The following is a 5,808-nucleotide window of genomic DNA, read 5'->3' on the forward strand; positions in this document are numbered from 1 at the left end:
ACTCCAGCCCGGGTGACAGAGCGAGACTCCGTCTCAAAAAAAAAATAATAATAATTAGCCAGGCATGGTGGCTGGTGCCTGTAATCCCAGCTACTTGGGAGACTGAGGCAGGGGAATCACTTGAACCCAGGAGGCAGAGGTTGTGGTGAACTGAGATTGCGCCATTGCATTCCAGCCTGGGCAACAAGATCAAAACTCCATCTTAAAAGGAAAAGAAAAACTGCAGTATGAAATTGTCACTTTGGTGTATGTTGTCTCTTATCTTTCATCTCTAAAATCAGTTAAATAGGATGAATTGATACGTTAGGACCTGTTAGGAAATAATTAGCCTATTTTATAAGTACATGTGGTATTTAGAAATTGGAAGTTGAGGAATTTATTAAAAAGGGGATTTGTTTAACATTACTTCTGGTTTTGACTTTTCTGGATTGGAGTATACCATGTGTTAGAAGGTGATATATGTTGGCTAATGATATTATAGATTGGCTTAATTAGACAAGTGTCCAGACAGAAGGAAAAGGGAAGCTAAATTCCAAGAATTGCCAGGTTATCTTCAGGTGTGGGGAAAAAACCTGCAGAAAAGGACACTTTTAAGTTTTTTAATGGAAGACTACAACAAAATGGTATTTTCTTTATAACTGATCATATTACACATTATTACTGGATTTATTGAATATAAGAATATTCTTATTTCCACAGTATGTACTGGAAAACAAAACATACAAAGCATATGGTCTTAAAAGAGGCAAAATTAGTTAGCTTATTACACTTTGGCCATTTAGGCCTTTCTTTTGGATGTTTGTTGTTAGTATATCAGCTAAGTATTTTTCATTGGCAGCATATTCACTTTAATCTTGTATGTTTTGAAATTAAGTTTAGTGAACATGTATGCTTAGTTGTATCCATATATCCATTCCTTTGGTTAAGGAGGATGTCTTTGTGGTAGGGGTTACATTATGAAAACTTCAGCAGAATGGAACAGAAGGTTGACTTTATTTTCTTGAAATTTATTTTACCCTATTTCTTCCAGAAAGAATTTCTGGTAACTTAAAAGATCTGGAAGTGTAATAAAATATGTGTAAAAAGAAGAAATCAGGGAAAGGACAAAGCATATATTCTTTTCCCAAGTGACAGCATAATTCAATGACTAAGAATAAAAATTGGGTTTGAATTTGCTTGGCAGCGAGGGTAAAAATGGAAATATGGTAAAATACATAGCACTAAACTAAAAGGAGGAACAAGACCCATTTTTCAGGGGTGAAATCCTCTCTTGACAGATTTTAAGAAACTGTTTAAACTGGACATTGTACAAAAGCTGTTTTATTGTTGTTAGTGGCCGTAGATTTAAAAAAAAAAAAAAAGTGAGGGCTAAACATTAAGATTTCAAGCCAATGAAATATGTTTTAGGGGTTGATTTGAATTTAGGGTGCAGATGTGTGTTTTATTTGGCCAATATAGGTTTTTTTTTTTCTTAAAATATTTCAAACATACTTGAGACTACAGAGACCAATATAATTAACATTCGTACATTAACCATACAGTGGTAGCACATCTTAGCATGTTCCCATATTTCTCATTTTTTTGAGGAAAATATCATGTACAGTTGAAGCAACTTCTTGGATTACAGTTTACTTTCTTCCCAGAAGTTAACTGTTATTCTGAATATGGTGTTGATCATTTTTTTTTTTTTTCGAGACAGGGTCTCACACTGTCACCCGGGCTAGAGTACAGGGGCATGATCGTGGCTCACTGCAGCCCATCTCCTTTGCTCAAGCAGTCCTCCCACTTCAACCTTCCAAGTAGCTGGGAATAGAGGCGTACACCAGTGTGCCCGGCTAATGTTTGTATTTTTTGTAGAGGTTGGGTTTCGCCTGTTGCCCAGGCTGGTCTCCTGTGCTCAAGCAGTCCGTCCACCTTGGCCTCCCAAAAGTGCTGGGATTATGGGTGTGAGCCACCACTCCTGGCCTAATCATTTTTAATGCATGTTTTTATATAATTACTGCACAGGTATATATTCACAAACAAACCATAGTATTGCTTTGCATATTTTCAGATTTGATGTAAATGATATATTCTGCCTATTCTACAATTTCTTTCATTAAATTTTTTTGATTTATATGAAACTGCTGATACGTTACCATTTTTGACCTACAAAAATGACAGTTTCATATGACCCACTCTAATAGTCATTACTTTTATCTGCTGTAAAATTATTTTCTATTGTATGAATATAGCCAGATTAAATTTATTTATTCTCATGTTGATAGGCATTTAGATTGTTTCCAGGTTTTCATGTATTAAAAACAATGTTACATTGAACATTCCTTATTAGGAATCATTGTGCTTACATTTAAGATTTTTGGCAAGTTTTAAAAACTGCATGTTGTGGCCGGGCACGGTGGCTTGAACCTGTAGTATCAGCACTTTGGGAGGCTGACGTGGATGGATCACCTGAGGTCAGGAGTTTGAGACCAACCTGGCCAACATGGTGAAACTCTATCTCTACTAAAAATACAAACATTAGCTGGGCGCGGTGGCGGGTGCCTGAAATCCCAGGTACTCAGAAGGCTGAGGCAGGAGAATCACTTGAACCTGGGAGGCAGAGGTTGTAGTGAACCGAGATGGCGCCATTGCACTCCAGTTTGGGTGACGAGCAAAACTCCATTTTAAAAAACAAATGAACAAACGAAAAAAACTCTGCATGTCGTGACTCCCTAATGGATTGTGAAATCAGTTTAGGAATTAGAATAGAAAAGTATCAGGTTGTATTGCAAACAATAAGGATAAAATGTTTTGTGAAATTTTTATTTCTGTGTGTATGTATGTGGTTATTAAGTTTGAAATGAAGCTCTCTATGGTGAATTACCCAGAAGTGCAATTATTGGGCTGAAGATTTTGGAGGTTATGGGAATTTTTTTATCTGTATTGGATATTGTCAAATTTGCTGTCACTTTGCATATTTTAGCACTAGATTTGCTATCTTCCGATTGTTATGATTCATGGCATTGTCAGATTTTTTATGTTTACAAATCAGATGAGTGTGAAATGGTACCACATTGTCTTAATTTTTATTTTGATTATGGGGTTGAGTATGTTTTCAAATGTTAGATGACTGTTCAAGTGTTTGTTTCTTGAATTGACTGTTCTTTTCCTTCCACAGCCATTTGGGTGGTCTTTCTAAATTGATTTTAGAAAGTTTTAAGTTCATTATACTCTGATTATGTTTGTTAAGTGAATTGCAACTGTCTTTTCTCAGTCTGTGTGACTTATCTCTTAACTTTTTATATGGTTTGTTTTGTTAAATATAAATGATCATTATAAAATATATCACTATTTTCTTGTTTGTGTTTTATTTAAGAAATCTAGGGTGATCACTCTGGTTTTTCTCATGCACATTAATAGATTTGTTACTCCATTTCTTCAGTTGATTTCTCTTTTGTGAGTTGGTTTTTAAGTGAACCATTAAAGAGCAAAGGAGAAGTTTTCCCTTGGCTCCTACGCTGCTATTCAAAACTTCCTGGGTTAGTAAGCCTTCTCGTGAATTGTCTTTAAAATGTTTATTAAAAACTCTTAGGAACTCTTACATAAAGTCTCAAATTGGTGTACAAAGATGCTCTCTGACACTGCTTGACTAGTGAAAAAAGTTAAAACAATCTAAATGTTAAAAATATGTTATTATATGTATCCAGACTTAGAATTTTTTTTGTAGACATTAAGAGAATAAGCTAGAGCTATACATTGTGACATGAAAATGCCTACTATATACTAATTAAGTTTTTTAAAAAGTATGTTGCAGAGAAAACATGCACAGTGTATCTTATGGTGCAAAATTTTTGCGGGCACATATGTATATGGTATATGTAATCTATATATGCATATAGAAGGGTCTGAAAATATATAATAGTTGCCACTGGAGTGGTATGTGTGTTTGTGTTGCTTTAATTTTTTTCAGTACACAATTAAACAAAAATAAAAAACAATTTAAAAGAAATTCGGCTGGGTGTGGTGGCTCATGGCTGTAATCTCAGTACTTTGGGAGGCAGAGATAGGAAGTTTGCTTGAGCCCAAGGGTTTGAGACCAGCCTGGGCAACTGAGCGAGACCTGTCTCTACAAAAAAATTTAAAAATTAGCCAAGTGTGGTAGTGCTTGCCGGGGACTGAGGTGGGAGGATCGCTTGGTCAAGGCTGCAGTGAGCCGTGATTGAGCCACTGCACTCCAGCCTGGGTGACAGAGCAAGACTCTTGTCTCATAAATAAATAAATAGGAGAATCTTAATAACCTTGGAGTATGGAATAGATTTGTTTGGTTTTTTGTTTGAGACAGGGCTCAAGTAATCCTACCACCTCAGCCTCTCTAGTAGCTAAGACTAGAGGCATGTGCTACCACACATGATTAATTTAATTTAATTTTGTGAAGACAGGATCTCACTATGTTGCCCAGGCTGGTCTCAAACTCCTGGCCTCAAATGATCCTCCTGCCTCAGCCTCCCAAAGTGCTGGGATTACAGATGTGAACCACTGTGTCCCCACCAATTTTTTTTTTTTTTTAAGTTTTAGAAGTTTTTTTTTTTTTCTTTTTTTAAATATTTGGGTCTCGATTCTATCTGGAAATTTTTTTTTTTCGATGTGTGATGTGAGGTAGGGATCAAATTTAATTTTATTATATACATACCCAATAACCATATTACTGTTAACAGAGTGTTTTGAGTTTTTGAATTGTAATTTTTAAAAGCAGTTCATGATTTCTTGTTAAGCACAATTACAGTCTTTTTGTCCTTCACCAGGCTGCTTCATATATTCAAGTTTGTGACCTCTGTGATATGTTTGGTGGATTACTTGATCCAGAAATAGAACCTAGAAGAGTAGATACAGAGTGTATTTTGTAGGTCTCACTCAAATGTCATTTCTCTCACTATTTAAATATAAATTAGATTGCAGTTTCTTCTCTAATAAACTTGCTTTCACTTAAAAAAGAAATTGGATTGCAGACAGTTTGAGGATATACATTAGTGAGGGAAAAGATTGCTGGTTTTTTGCATTGCTGGCTACAGACCTTGGAAACTAGAGAAGCAGATGGTTGATTGATTGATATCTTGTTTTAAAACTTGAGCATACTTACATGTATTTGGTCATCCAGCTATTATCACATATATATTCTAACATTTGAGACTTTTAATTTTGACTTTAGGGGATGTGTGTCATTAAAGTTGTCTTAACTTTCTGAGGTGTGTGATATAAAACACTGTAAATCATTTAGTTTAAGTGTGAAGACTCTTTTTCTTTCCTCTTAAGAGAGTTTTTATTACACTTGTAGTCTAAGGCGTGTTGCTGCGGAGGCCTTCAGATGTATGTTCTAAGTTTTTCTTTTTATTCCTTTTCTTTCTCATACTGGTGGTCAGAAGAAGGCCTTATGATTTAGTGAAATTGGGCAATATTGAGAAAGATTGTAGATAGAAGTTTATTTTTAGATTTCTTAGACTTGTAATATTGAGAAAGATAACTAACCACTTCCTTGAATTTTCTGTCTGCAGCATTGTAAAGCAAAAAACAAACAAAAAAACAAAACAGACTTGTGTTCTGGAGGGTAATATGTGAAATGAGATAGAGCCTGGAATGATTGCTATTTAATAATGGGAGAAAGGTGCTTTATCACTTGAAAGCAGGGTTTTGATTTTGCCTGAAAGGTTAACTGTACAGGCCACATGTTTTATCTGAACAGATTTTACTTTTGAAGTAGTTTAAACAGTGGGTTATGGGCCGGGCGCGGTGGCTCAAGCCTGTAATCCCAGCACTTTGGGAGGCCGAGAC

General features: G+C 35.5%; 1 protein-coding gene across 2 annotated transcripts in view; it reads left to right on the top strand.

Annotated features, from left to right (window-relative positions):
• Positions 1 to 5,808, top strand: part of ADIPOR2 (adiponectin receptor 2) — a 110,593-nt gene that overhangs the window by 8,797 nt on the left and 95,988 nt on the right. The window contains exon 2 of one of the 2 annotated variants that reach the window (XM_011967149.1): positions 3,425 to 3,521. The exons of the other annotated variant lie outside the window; for it this stretch is intronic. The gene's annotated coding sequence lies outside the window, so the exon portion shown is untranslated. The remainder of the gene's footprint in view (positions 1 to 3,424; positions 3,522 to 5,808) is intronic. 2 annotated transcript variants of the gene reach the window in all.

Source organism: Mandrillus leucophaeus, unplaced genomic scaffold (genome assembly GCF_000951045.1).
Source record: "Mandrillus leucophaeus isolate KB7577 unplaced genomic scaffold, Mleu.le_1.0 Scaffold79, whole genome shotgun sequence".
Taxonomy (NCBI): domain Eukaryota; kingdom Metazoa; phylum Chordata; class Mammalia; order Primates; family Cercopithecidae; genus Mandrillus; species Mandrillus leucophaeus.